This window comes from Mustela nivalis (assembly GCF_964662115.1).
Source record: "Mustela nivalis genome assembly, chromosome: 8".
NCBI lineage: Eukaryota > Metazoa > Chordata > Mammalia > Carnivora > Mustelidae > Mustela > Mustela nivalis.
In genome coordinates this window covers 84,040,422-84,054,218 of record NC_139027.1, presented here as the reverse complement: position 1 = coordinate 84,054,218, position 13,797 = coordinate 84,040,422, and the positions used below count along the sequence as shown (strand labels likewise).

Genomic DNA, 13,797 nt, shown 5'->3' with positions numbered 1-13,797 from the left:
GGGGCGTTGTGTGTCTAGCCCCGATGTACGAGGAGAGTGGGGGAGGGGATCCTCCACGCCTGGGAGCCTCCCCCCACCCCACCCCCAGCCCAGCCTCGTGGGTCCTGACCTCCACCCAGCGCCAACTTTTTGCTGCTTCCGTTAGATGGCGCTCAAGACTTTCTAACCACTTGCGAAAGTGAGCCTGGCCCGGAACAAAAAGCACCGCGGGGTGTGAGTGTGAGCGTGAGTGTGAGTGTGTGTCATTGGGAGGGCGTGCGCGAGGCCGGGCACAGGCGCGGGCGTCGCCCTGGCACCACGCAGGGCCCGGTCGCGGGTCAGCCGGGCCCCGGGCGGGAGCGCGCAACCAGGAGGGCCTCCGCACGGCGGGCGGAGAACTTTCGCTTTTTCCTCGCCCAAGTGGGAAACACTTGGGTTCGCAGCCGGACCCCAGGCTGCGCTCCTCTAGAGGAGGGAGCGCCCGGCCGCAGGCCTGGGGATGCAGGCGCGGGCGGCCGGAGGAAGGCGGGTGCAGGGCAAGCGGGAGGAGAGGGCCCGCGCCGCGCGGCTGGGCGACCTGGGGCGCAGACAGCAGCTTCGGGACGCACTCACCGCCACCCTTTCCTCCGCCCGGACTGACGGCCCCAGCTCTCCTTTTAAGAGCGGGGGACAGGTGCGGGGTTTGTTGTTTTAACCGTTCAAAGGCAACTGTTTAGTGCAAGGTTTAGTAAACTTAGCGCGTTCGTGCGTCTCCAACAGCCAAGGGCAAACTTTCTTGCTGGCCCCAATGCAGGTTAAGCCCGAGTGCTGCAGTCTAACAGCTTCCGTTTTAAAAAAGCCCCTGGGTACCTTAGGACGTAAGATACGATCGCTGATTTTAAAATAACCGATTAGGGATCCAGGTGGGAGCTTTGTCTCCACCACCAGGAGCATCTCTCCTTCCACGCCCTCCAAAAAAAGTGACTCGACGAGAAGGCACTCCCTTCTCCTGATCCTCTCCTTAATGTCAGTCTGAGCGGGCACCGAGGCGGAGTGGGGATAAGTCGCCCCAACCTCGAGAACACAGGAGCCAGAGACCTTCCTTTGTGCCTCCCCTCGGGTGTGAACTTTGTCGCGCGGTCCGTTCTCCTTTAAGAAAGTCGCGATCTCTGAATATAACGCCTGCGGCAGCTGGCGAGACACTGTGAAGCCCAGGAGCCCACCCGCTTGGATCCCCGCGCGTGTTGCGACCCAGGCGCGGGGCGAGCGCGTCCACACCAGCGGGCCGCGGCGAGAACCCGGGTCAGGGAGGGCGGGGGCTAAAGGGAGCAAAGGGCTGGGAGCAAAGGGGCTGGGGCCGGGGAGCCGGGCGCGGGGTGTGCGGGCCTTGCCGTTCATTTCCATAAGAAAGCTGAAATCTCTGCTGGAGGATTTCTCGCCCCGACCGCCCTCCCCCTAGACCCGGTTTTCTGCAAGAAGCGGGCTTGGGAGCTCAGAGCCCTACGTGTGCGCGCTGGTCTTTGATGGTATTGATAAAATGTGGTTTCAAATGTTGCCCCGACTGAGGCCGGTTTCCTGTCTGCGTGCGGAGTGGAAGGACCGCGCGGGGTGAGTCCAGAGCGCCGGGGAGCGGGCAGGAGGAGCAGGGGAAGAGGAGAGGGAGGGCGGCCGGGAGGCGCAGAGGAAGTTCTCCGGTGGGATTCTCAAAAGGAAAGCTGGGATGAACCAAGATCCCAAGGCCAGAAGACTGGGGGTGGGGGGCCGTGGCGGGGGGGAGCGCGTGATCTGGGAAGAAGGCTCGCGAAGCCCCCAACCCAGTCGCCTGGCTGGTGAGAAGGTCTGGCCCGTTCCGCGGTGTCCTTCTTCAAAGATCGAGGGAAACTTTTCCTCAGCGCCACAGACCCTCTTCCTGAGAAGGAATAAAGTGAACTTGCTTACGTACTTGATTCCACGGACGTTTCAGTTGTTCCTGCTTTCGCCTTGAGTCCCTTTTCGGCTTTCAGTGTGAACACCACCCATGTGTCCTCAATTTCTATAGTGTGTGTGTGTAATCTAATATATATATATATATATATATATATATATATATATATAAATATATAATCTCCTAGGTACTTTATGATCCCATCTGGAGAAATTAAAACCCAGATCTGTAATGTTTATTCTTAGATAGTTTACAAAAAGCAGGGGAAAAAAATGTGTGAGACACATGTCTGCAAATATAACAAAAGTACTTTCCCTTCTGCTTGAAAAAGTTGCCTGCAAATGGCTTCCCTTTACTGGTTCTGGACCACCTGTACTTATCCCAAGAAACTAAATGGGGTCAGGAAGAAAGCGCCAATCAGATCAAGCAATTAAATACCAATTATGACTATTAGTGACTTTATTACTCATGATTGGAGTGGAGGACTTCAAACCTGCTCAAGATAATCAAACTGTTTCAAAAGTCTGCTACCTAAGTTTTTTTTTTTTTTTTTTTTAAACAGCACTCCACCCCCAATAAAGGAGGTAAGAGGATAGAAGATAGAGGGGATCTTTTCAAAAAGTACTCCAATAGGTTTCCTATAGTCGATGCTGAATTTCTTTCTTTCAACAAAGTTTATTGCCATTTCTGATAAATGACAGGGTCCACTTTTCTGGCGGGCATCTAGTTTGGCAGTGTGTGGCTGCTGATGGGGGTTCCAAAGTCTGGATGCAGAACTGGGGTGGGGAGGATGTTTTCTCCCACCAGCAACTCTGGGACTGCTTAAGCCCCAGAGGATTTTTAAGGAGCAAGTGTTATAAACCTTCAGATGGGGTAAAACTTACTGGGATGGTTGGGAGGTAAAGAAGTGAGGGATGGTGAACTCAGGGAACAAAGGAGACATAAGGAACTTGGCTTAGGGTTTAAGTTTCCTTTTTTGCTCCTGGGTTGACATGGTTTAGCCCTGTCAAAAGCTGAGTGACTGTTTGAAACATAAAGGTTCCTGAGAGGAGTCTCTTGGGTTTAAAGGCTGCTGTGGTTGGGTCTCTTTATTAATGGATTGTGGTGAGGATTCCATGGTAAAAAGAGAGGATGGGGCAGCCTGCAGGGCCACCAGGAAGCAGGTGGGCGAAGCAGCCAGACCATTTCCGTGTGTGTCGCCTCCCCTCATTGCCCTTGGATTCAACCCCCTCCTATGGGCCTGTCAGGACGCTGGGTGAGTTGGGACCCTGAATTTCCGGTCTGTCTGCTTTGGGCCGCCTCCCCAGCACCTTTGTTCATGGGTGGAAGACCACAGCAGCATCACACATCTTGTTCTGATGTATTTACCGGGCTGGTCTGGAAATGCCCAGGCTGCATGGTGGAAACCCGAGCTGCTTACGACAAGCAAACTCCCCTGAGAAGCCTGTAAAAGTTTGGACAGTTTCAGAGTGCTGGGTGGCCCCTTCTGTTGATGTGAAGCACAGGGTCACCTCCTCCCAGTTCTAGCTTGTTAGAGTTAATTGCCCTTCAGTGAGAGCATCTCACACCTCAGCCCATACCTCCGAGGAGGACTCCTCTATAGGTGACAGGAGAGCGTGGAACCATCTAGGACACCAGGAAGGTCCCCAAACCTCACCGAATGAAATGGGCCTGGGATGGTCTCCTCTCCATTGAGATACATGTCTCTTCTGCCAGGCTCTGGCCATGACCTACAGAAGACCCTTGAGTCCAGAGACTCAAACTACGCTCACTTCCTTGAGTGCTCAGGCAGCCAACCCCAGAAGCAGATCTTCACAGGACAGCCTCATAGGTCCATAGCAAATTTGCTGCTGACCCTGAGAATGCCGCGAAAGAGGGGGCCAGAGCTGGCATGAAGCACCCCTTACCCTTAGCCATTTGGGCCCTGCCTACCACTGACCCTGGCAGGGAGGGGAGAGGGGCAGGGCTTGGGAACAGGGCTAAGAAAAACCATTGTTCCCGGCCTTGGGTCAGCTGCAGACAAGCCTGAGAAGAACAATTCCTAGGAGGAGGAGTGAGGGTGGAGGGTGGAGCTGGCCCTCTGGTTCTCTCTGGCTGTAGCACCAGGAGTTCTAGGGCTCTGTGCTAGGGAAAGAGAGAGAGAGAGAGAGAGAGAGAGAGAGAGAGAGAGAGAGAGAAAGGCTGGCGGTACTTGCTTTCTCAGGAAACCTGGTTGGGGAGTCTGGTCAGAGTTGGAGGCAGTTGTTCAAGGTGTCAGGTAGGCCAGGAGAAGGAGTTCCATCTGTTCCCTGCACCCCAGTAAATACAGAGAAATTCTGTTCCTTAAAAAGAAATGTTAGAGCTTTAGACTTTTCCCAGCCAGAAACCTACCTAGTTTCCTCAAGGTTGCTTGTTAGCTATATCCCATCCTGCCTCTTTTCCTCTTTCTTTGTGGCCTCCGGTTGCATTTCGGGGGGCTTTATATAATGCTGCTCGTGTCAGCAAGCTTCCCTGTCTCCAGCCGCACCCCATCTCCCTGTATGGAATTGTAGTCAGAAACCAAACACGCACACACACAAATTCTCGTTAAAATTTTTTGCTATTCTTCCTGACTGGAAGAGTTGACAAGACATAGACATTAAGTTGCATAAAATACAGTGGACTGATCAGCCAGAATGCATCTCATTTGCACTTGTACGAAGTCGGGGTAGGAGCTGGTGTCACTCAAGGCCTCAAGTCCTCTCTGCCAGTGCTGCGCTGCCTGGCTGGAATTTTCTAGCAGGCCCCACTGTGGAGGCCATTTGTGAGGTTGGAGCCTTCCCCCCCAGCCCAGGCCATTCAAGGTGGGGGGGGGGGTGGAATTGGGGAGGGCAGAGGCCTCTGGAGGCCTGGCCCGAGGGCTTGGGCCAGCTTGGGGAGACCTTCCTCTCTGGGACGCTCTGGTAGCTGAGAGGCCCTGCTGGGTGGGCTCAGACAGCTGGATGCCCCAGGTCTGCAGTGATTCCAAGGGGCTCCCTCTGGCTTGAATGAAAGGGGACACCATGAAGGAGAGGGATGGTCACTGAGCACATTTTCTACCCACTTCTACCCATCTCCCTAAGTTTTGTTCTCATTCCCTGCTTTGTCCCCAGTGGAGGGGTCCCTGGGCCTGATAGTTTCCTTCACCTCCTCCTCCTCCTGACCTCAGACAGAGCCTGAGGGCTTCTCTCTTTTCTCCTGTCTCCCTGAGCTCCACTCCTGGGCTCCAGAGTTCCAGAAAAAAATGCCTTTCTCATCAGCTCCCAGAGGCACCTGGCATCTGCTCAGAGAGCCTCAGGATCCCAGCGGGGGCACTGGAGGAAGTTTGGGGTCTTTATGCTGTTCCCCCTCACCACTCACAATCACCTTCCAGCTTTGGTGTCCACTTTTCCTGCCCCAGATGCTGAGGCTTCAGATTCCTATCTACTTGGGTGCTGGGTAACTGCCAGGGTATATTGGAGGCTGGAGTCCTGGAGGCCTTAGTGGTAGAAGGTCCAGAGGAAATGGGGTCTTCTGGGAGCCTCAGTGGGGGTGGTGGGAGGGCCTGAGTGCCCCAGCTTAGCCTCCTTGAGCACCCCCAAAAGTGTGTCCCGGGTGCTTCTTTTCCACCGTGTCCTGCTTGCTTTCCTTGCAAAGGTCATGGGACTCGGACTTCCACCAATCCTAGGAGCTCCCCTTTTCTCCAGTGCTTTTCTTGCCCAGCAGGGAGGCTTCTGGACTGCTTCTGGGCCTCCACTGCCAGTCCCCGACTTCGGCCTGTGACCTTCCCGGAGGGGTGGGGAGCCAAGGGCCAGGGATGTTGCCCAACAAGACCACCGCCTCACAGGACCGCTGGACCACAGATGAGGGCCTTCGGACCCAGGCGCAGCCAGCCACCCACCCGTGCCCGCGGTGGCCTGCAGCAGCGCAGGGGCCAGGGCTGTGGAGCTGGGCAGCCAGCCCTGCACCATTGACAGCCGGGGCACGTCTGCAGCGCCCCAGGGAACAATCAATGGACTCTGTGTCCCGGGAGCTGGGGACACGCCTGTAAGGTGTGTGATAATTTAAAGATCCTTGGTACTACTTTTGCATGAATCCTTTGTTACAGCTTTGTCAGTTCGCATGCCTGCAGCAGCTCCCCCTCCCGGGTCCTCCCCCCACCCCCCCCCCATCTTGTTCCCCCTGGCGAAAGGGACTTGGCACTGGGGATCTGCCCAGACCCACTCCCCAGCTCCACAGCCCCTCCTGCAAAACCGCTTGTCCCTTAGTTGTGATCCACCTCCCCCCTCCATCGTGCTTGGGGCAGATAAACACAGTTCAACCGCCTTTGCCTTGGGAAGGCTCTTCTGGAAGAACAGGCTTTCTGAACCTCGGAGGGCTGCAGGGGTGGACTCCTGCTGCTGGTGAATGAGTGGCTCACCTGCCTCAGCATCTGGGGGACTGCAATGGGCACAGCAGGGTGCATGGGGGAAGGGGGAACCTGCTCTCCCAGAGTAAGGGTTGGAGGATTCCTTCAGAAAGAGCAAGGGTGAGGATAACTCAGAGCTCAGAACTGATGGCCTCTAATAGCCAGGCATCAGGGCCACCAAATCCCAGCATCCTTGGGTCTGATTGCCCTCCCCTCCAAACCCCAAATCAGGCATGACTCCTCTTCCGGCCAAAGCACAGCTCTAGCTAGGGTGTTTAAAGAATGCTTGGTCACAGAGAATGTGTAGGAAAATTTATATGCTTCATCCTATATGGCTATACATTTCCCATAGATTTCCTATATAATTTGTCTTCATCCCTCTTTTCCAGGCCTTTCTGCCTGCACAGTCACTGGGAGAAAAATCAAGTGTAAGCTCCTCTCCCTGCAGAAGGTTCTGTATGTTATGTAATGCTCACATGGGGTTCCTCAGGTTACCATTTTGCTGCAAATCAGCCGCCACACGGTTTTCTGGCCCTGAGATGGGGGTGAGATCCTCAGGGTGATGCTAATGTGGGTGGGGGCCTTCATTCCCTGGAGACTTTTACTCCCCTCCTTGAAGCCCAGGAACAAGGCCCAGGAACAAAGTGGGTAAGTAACTGATCTGCCTTTTGGTTTCTCCCCTCCCTTTTACCCCTTCACTTGCAGGTCCTCCTCTTTGATACATAGAGGAAAGCCTGTGGGATTGAGGTACCTATGTAAATAGTGATGACCTCGGTGCCCCTTCTCATTGAAAAGCAGAAAGTCCATTGCAGGTGCTGGCTGCTCAGTGGCCCCACTTCCACTCACCCAGACTTCACTGGACCCAAGACCCCTTACTTTGCCTCCTTCCCTTGTTGAAAACATCCATGACAACTATTAAATAGTTCTCAGAAGAGTTAAAGATATGTCTCGGGGTCAAAACATATTTAAAGCCCTGGATGAATCTTCAAGGAATACAATCAGTAGGACGGCCTGAGCACGTTTGAAAGACTGCCCCCCACCACCTCACCGCCCTCCAAAATGCTCGTTAAAAATACTTTGTTATCGTGTTCCTTAATGGGTTTTTCCACATTGTAACCTACAGATCCTCAAGACCAAGCTACTAAAACATTAATTTCCCTTTTGTTAGTTTCTGGGTGATACTACACTTTCTGATTAGACTTACTGAATTTATTTTAAAAAACTTGGCTGGGAGAGTTTTCAACCTTGGAAGTGTGAGTGAAACATAGATGCTCTCCCTCCCAGATTCCTACAGGGGTTGGGGGAGTGGGACAAACCCTGACTCACACCTCCAAGTTGGCCTGTCTCAACCTGGACAGAGCGAGGGTAGCAGGTTTTGTCACCTTTCATGCCAGTGCTGGAACAGAGTGAGCTCCTTGAAATGAATATTTATTCTATTTCAGTGTGCAGCGTTCTGGCCGACTAAATGGGCTTGCCTTCTGCGGAGAGGCAGTCCTGGAGGACATAACTCAGGAGCCATCTCCCAGGAAGCTCTTCATCAGAACATCCCTTGTCCTTCTGTATTTGTTTTTTTGCTTTTGTATTAAAAAGCTGTTTTGGGGGCCGCCTGGGTGGCTCAGTGGGTTAACCCTTTGCCTTTGGCTTAGGTCAAGATCTCAGGGTCCTGGGATCGAACCCAGCATCGGGCTCTCTGCTCAGCAGGGAATCTGCTTCCCTCACTCTCTACCTGCCCCTCTGCCTACTTGTGATCTCTATCAAATAAATAAAAAAATTTTCAAAAAAAGGGTTTTTTTTTTCAAAAGCTGTTTTATGTTTCCCTCTCAGCGCCTGTTCTGTTATTTTGCAGCGACAACAATGAAACATGAACAGTTGATCATTCTTTTTGTCCTCTGTAAAAGTGTCGTGTATTGGGGATGTCACAAAGCCCTAGACACACCTCAGCGTGTCCTGTGCTTTTGATGGTTACTTGCTACTCACCGGGTCACGAAGGACCCACGCTTGATTCTGCCTTCCCCCCAGATGATTCTCCCAAACAAGGTCCCTCTTCCCAACTTGCAGATTCACTTAAATGTGGCTTCTCAAAATCAGAAGGACCAAACTCAGGTTCTCCAGGGAAGTCGTACTGGTTTATACAGTGACTGGGCAGCCTCCCCAGGATGACTCCTCTCAAGAAGGAGGGAGAACGACAGACATGTTTCCAGAGACATTTCTAAAACTATGGCAACTAAGTGAGTTTCACGGATAAAATTCTGGTATATTCCCAGTCAGCTCAAGTTATTTAAATTTTAGTTTTGTTCCCACGTATAGGCACGCACACGCCAACTAGGATTACGTTAGCGGCGCATTTTCACTGGACAACTCTGGTGACAGCAGCCACGGACCAACAAACTTATTTTCTGAAGAGTGGAAGAGAAAAAAAGCAAAAAGCTCTCCATCTCTTTTCAGTGGTTATTTTATGCTGCTTAACACCCCAAAAGACAAGAATTGCCTGGACTTCCCAGCTTCTTTTTCTAGGAACAGGTAACTAACCATGCTCTTTCCCCTCCCCGCCAAGACCCAGCTATTTTTAAAAGCTAAAATTTCTCTTTCCAAAGGGAGGAAAAGGAACGAATTTCATTAATGAATTACTTACATGGAATGTGGCTTGTCTGGGGTCAATTGTATTTGTAAATAAACGGCTTCCTGTTTATTATACACGTTTTACCAAAAAACGGATTCTAATGCCTCTGAGCACTTAACACAGCAAATATTTCAACTTCTGGTTTGATTCCCCCCCCCCCTCTTTTTTTCCTACTCACTAGAAAGAAATCCGGTAAAACAGTCATTTGGGTGTGGGGTGAAGGGGGGAAGTATCGTTATCCTTAAGCATCCAGACTGCCCTGGGGAAGTCACCCCTTTAAGTTCTCAGGTATGCCAAAGTGCGAGCGAAGGGTTTTGTCTCTCGGGGAATGATATTGGGACCCATTTGGAGAGTTTCACTTTGCCCCTGGATCTTTCTAAAAAGGGCCGCGGCCTTCTTTTAGCGCTTCAAAAGCCAAGCCGGCGCGCGCTGGTCCTGGCGGGCGGACTGGGCACCAACTCGCCGCCTGGCACCCCTGCCTTCCCCTGCGGCCCGCGCTTGCCCGCCGCCAGCTCGACATCGCCGCGCAGGCCCGGGGCCCGCGGTCCCAGGCCCGGCCCGGGGTAGGAGCGCGGGGGTTGGTGACCGGGACGGGGCCGGGCACTCGCAGCCTGCTCCAGCATTTTCCCGGCGCTCGAGATTTCCCCACACGCGGGAAGCCGAGGCGCGGGCCGAGTGCCCAGAGTTCCCCAAGCACTCCACTACCGAATGCGGCGCGCAGGGCCTGGAGGCCCGAAACTTCACAAAGCCGCCAACGTCCTCCTGGCCCTGCCCCCGCTCCACGGCTCTGGCTTCCAAGGTCTCCGCGTATTCCCAAACAATGCGACCTACCCGCGCACGAGGCCAGTCCTCTCTGACCCCTACTCGCTCCCCCCACCCAAACCTCTCCACCTTCGGACTGTATGTAGCAAAGGGTTAGAACCTCATTTCTGAGCCATTGCTTCCCCTTCCAGGCACGGCACCCTTCGGGTAGAGACACAAAGTGCCCCCCCCTTCTGTAAATCCCAGGCTCCGGGCTGGGCCAGAGTCTTTGGAGACCCAGGGGGTCCAGCTCCGTCTGTACTTTTCCTCCAGGGCTCCGGGCCTTGGGGCAGCAGGGAGGTGGATCTCCGGGAGGGCCTGGGTCAGCAGGCCCTGAACTCAGCCCCTCTGAACTCTGCGGTCCGCGGAGGGGGAAGCGGCAACTGAATTCCGGGAGAGGAGGCTGGACCCCAGCACGGAAAATCCGCAAACATGGAACGGAGGTCGACTGGCATTTCTACCTTGAATTCCCCTATGCGTTCCAAAAAAGTGTTCGCCAGGACCTCTGGAACCTGAGCCGACCGACCTTCAAAGGAAACTTTCCCAAGTTTTCATTTCTCTCTCTCCTCGATTTCTTAGGTTTTCTCCAGCCACCGGCCTTGTCAATTGCTCCACCAACTGCCCTTTAGTCTCTAGGGCTCCCAAGGCCCTAGTATTTCCAGAATTATGACAATAATTGTTATTATCAGGCTGGGGAACGAGCGCAGCATCAGAGGACAGGGAACAGGGGGGAGAGTAGAGATGCTGATGAAAAGGGATATTTCAACCCGTGTTTCAAAAAAGTTTCAGTTGACAATTATCAGTAACCCCGATAGACAACTCCATTACAGAAAAAAATTTACTACTGCTCTTGAAAAGCCGTTATTTTTTACATCGCTTTTAGGAAGATAGATGAACAAAACATCGCGTTTCAAGCCATTTTGATCTGTAATTAAATGGCAGGATCGGTTTGTATTCTCCTACGGCTTTTACAGAAGTTGCAGTGATCCAAAGTCGGGTTGCTGTGTCAGAGTGGCATTTTATTAATGAGAATACAAAAAGCTTGCATATTCTTAGCCCTGCTTGAATTTAGTTGCTAAGCAACCGGTGTATGGTAATTCATCCGCGAAATTTAAATCTTTGAGAAAGGATCGTGCGTTTTGCTGAATGGTCGCCACGAGGAAAACAACTTGTGGGACTGGCAGCAGCTGTTACGGCTGGGCCTACGGCCGGGCCAGGCCGAACAGGGATCGGGCCACCCCACGGCGATTGCCACCATCCCACCTCAGCGCCCGGTCTGCCCTGGGTCCCAGAGAGAAGCGGGGTTTCTCCCGCACGCTGCCCCGGCGCTGCCTTCCTCGGCTCCTCGGGTCCCCATTTCCACTTGAGGCAGGCCCTGCACCTGAGCAAGCCATCTGCCTCCCCAGGGCTTGAGAGTCCAGAGAATTTCCGCAGCCCCCTCCCCTCCCCAGTACCCTCAGGCACGCGGCGCGAGGGCGCGCGCGCGCGCACACACACACACACACACACACACACACACACAGCGCGCGCACACCGTGCGGCCTCGAGAATGCCAGTTGCCCTCTTCCCAGACCCCTCTGAGGTCATTTCCAGAGCCATCTCTTCCTTGAGGAAGATCCGACTCAAGACTCATAAAGAACGCAGCCCACAGCCCTCCAGAAGGCCAGGCGGCCGCCGCTGACCGGCAGTGACATCATAGGCTCCTGCTCGCCACGCTCGCTCCCACATTTTAGGATACAGGAACAAACACGGATGTGAAATCAAGAATGAAAGAGAGAGTAATCTAATTAATAGGCCATGAGCCAGGCTAACAAAATCAAAGAATCTGATTACACAAGCACCCCTCTTGCTGTCTCCGCTCTTCCACCCCCACCCAGGTCTTCCAGCCTCCGCACTATTTCCTTTTCTAGACTGGAAAGTTCAGGCAAACCCAGAGCCCTCCGATTTCCTTGTTGAAATCAAGATCAAGCCCACGGTGGGGCTCCAGCAGCCGGGAGGTCACGTGGGTGACCTTCAGGCCCTCGGAACAGCCGCCCTGAGGAACTGAGATGACCAAGTGACCTACAAAACCCCAGGAGCTGGGGAGGTGGCCCCCGTATTTGTGACGCGCCGCACTCTTCCCAACATCAGCAACAGCAACACCTGTACTGATTGCTCATGCTGTCAGAAACAGACTAGCAGAGAAAGGTTCTTCACTCACAGCCATTTCAGGAAGAGCTATTTTTGGAAAACAAACATAACACAACTCTATCTTTCCAATCACCTTGCTTCTGAGTCACTGATAGCCTCCAAGTCTTAACTCTCAACACCTTTCCCCCAGCATAGATGTCTGAGCACAGCCAGGTATGGGGTTTTTATCACTGATACATAGCATCTGTCCTAATCAGTCGTCAGCCACGTGCATTTCATGAAAGAAGAGAATTCTTTCATTGCTATCCTTCAGCCTTGAAAAAAACCAGGTCCACCTCCTAAATAATTAATTTCAAGTCTGCATCCAGTGCCAATACTTGTTGCATCCATTTTAGAGTTTGATTAATTACCCTGGAACTTGGGCAAACTAAACTCCATGTGGAGAGAATGTTTCTTCCTTCAATTTAGTTCTGAAAGCTACAAGTTATTGATGGCTCTTACTCTATTTACATACAAATTGGTGCAAATATGCCCATATCTTAAAATGCATTTTGTATAAATATATAAAAGTGTCATTTTTGATTTAGCTTGAAGAGGTTGATCATTTATTACAAAAATAAACGAATAAATACAACAATATATTGTTGCTTCCAACAGGATAAATACTTTACAAATATATAATTTAAAAAACAAATTTAATTGTTAAAATTATTTAAAATATTACACTTATCGATAAAACTATCAATAGTATATACTGCATTTAATATTAGAACCAATTATTCTCTGAATGTTGAAAACCATTCATACAAAACAGATTATGAGCATGGTAATAAGCAAACACTGGAGGCTACAGGGAAGCAGAGGGAATCTCTAAGATCAATAATGAACAGTTCTATCTTGGAACAAAGAAGTAGTCCTTGGCTAAGTACTTAAAAAAAAAAAAAGGCAGAGCAACAACAGCAAAGTGACTATTTTAAATACACCTTGAATGATTTATCACCCATACTTGCAGGAAGATGGTTGGGTGAATGAGGTGACAGGGGCTTGGACAACTGATCAGGAACCACAGGACACTGCAAACTATAAATGGGCCTAGCTCGGGATTAGCCAGATTGATGGAACAGAACTTTGTCACTTTCCTTTGGGTTGGAAGGGGAGGAGGGGGTGGATTGAAATGGAGGAAACAAATGGCCACTTTACGAAGCACAAGACACTTGCGCTGCAAAGGAACACAATGACCAAATTCATTAAAAAGATCTGGTGATATATAACAATATTTTCATTATTTACATGTGTAACAATATAAGCCTTAGCACAAAACCTCTCAGTTATAGCTGCCCTCTTTTGTTTTTCAGCCATGAATTTCATTTTGTAAATACATTCAAAGGGTTGATTTAAAAAAAAATATAGAGTGCAAGCATGAGCTCACTTTTAAACGCAAAATGATGAAATAAAATGGGCTTTCTTTCCCATCTTCTCCAATCAAAAGTTACTCTGCTACCCCTAAATCTGGGCTCCTTCCAAAGTAATCAGCAAAGGTTGCTTTTTAATAGAAAACAGTGTGAAATCTAATGTTAGTTCTTTTGTTGTCAGCCAAATCGAGTAAGCAAATACCTCCTAAAATTTTAAATGGACCCATTCTCGGTCTAATCAACCACTACCATTCCTGTAGGGAAAATAGGGTTTCATCTCACGTGCCAGTAGTAGCCACCCTATAAAACCCACCACACCCAGTCCTCAGCTTTCTCACGAGGCCTGCTTTGCTTGCCCCAGTAGCCCCTCAAAAAAATGATGAAGTTTGTCCCCACCCCCAACCCTCACTCCAGGTTGTAAATTTGCCGGGCTGAGAAATTACAATAACAAGAGAAATAGGAAACAAGAAGGCAAAGAAAAGTAAATTGTGGTTTCTTGTTTTCAATTTTTTCCCTTCTCTCTGTTTAATAAATATGGCCTTTTTCAGATTTCACAAATCAAAATGAT

At 51.1% G+C, this 13,797-nt stretch overlaps 1 long non-coding RNA gene across 1 annotated transcript; it reads left to right on the top strand.

Annotated features, from left to right (window-relative positions):
* The first annotated feature begins 275 nt into the window (after positions 1-275).
* On the top strand, positions 276-8,049 carry LOC309871966. Its single transcript, XR_014315573.1, has 4 exons — positions 276-1,566; positions 5,706-5,910; positions 6,656-6,694; positions 7,709-8,049. It is a non-coding gene; the product is annotated as an uncharacterized lncRNA (long non-coding RNA).
* The last annotated feature ends 5,748 nt before the right edge of the window (positions 8,050-13,797 follow it).